Raw genomic sequence first — 918 nt, forward strand, 5'->3', positions numbered from 1 at the left:
GATTTGAGGCTTAATGAGATTAAATAAGAAATGGCAGCCCACTCCAGTATTCTTGCTTTGGAGAATCCCATGGACAGAGGAGCCTGGCAGACTACAGTCCATGAGGCTGCAGAGTCAGACACCACTTAGGGACTGAGCACACACCCCCAACGAGATTGAATAACGTGTCTGAGATGACAGAGTAAATGCCAGAGAAGTGGTTTTTAGGTTAGAATCTATTGTCTCCTGAAATGTGAATGTCTAAAACATGGGAGGAAGAAGACTTAGCAGACTCTGATTCTGAAAGGGACCTATACCAGCCTGTGTGCCAGAAGGCCTCTGGGTCTGCATCTACCACAGCGGCTTGTGGACCTATTCTCTGGAGTGGAACAACAAAAAAGCAAATTCTCTGGGCTTTTTCCATCCTGTCGTTGAAAGTTGACCCTCTCCGTCCCCACACCCCCTTTCCGGTCATGGCAGCCTGAACTTTTAACGACAGACTAAAGTGTGAATCTGGGCAAGTGACTTAACTGACACTGTACATGGGGATGATAATAATAGTGTCTAGTTCCTACAATTTTGTGTGCCATGAGCATCCAGATGCATGTCAGCAGGGGCTCAACAAACGATTACTGTTTTTCACGATTCAACCCCACGGCTGAGACCACAAGCCTAACCCTCGCTGGAGGCAATGGACTAGCTGAGCCGGTCTGGGCCGTGGACACCTGCCTCACTGCTGGGCAGCCCTCCCCTCAGCAGCACAAAGCCTGGACTGCACCGGCCAAGAAATCAACCTTCCTTTCACCTCTCACTGTGAAAATTCACGGTGGACCTACAAGAGAGGTGAACAAGAAAAAGGCACGCCCCCGACAAGTTTAAAATGAGAAGCCAGTGCGGGCTGGGTCCCGACCGGCCCTGAGGAACATCCAGCCGCCAGCG

This window comes from Ovis canadensis, chromosome 24, assembly GCF_042477335.2.
Source record: "Ovis canadensis isolate MfBH-ARS-UI-01 breed Bighorn chromosome 24, ARS-UI_OviCan_v2, whole genome shotgun sequence".
NCBI classification, from domain to species: domain Eukaryota; kingdom Metazoa; phylum Chordata; class Mammalia; order Artiodactyla; family Bovidae; genus Ovis; species Ovis canadensis.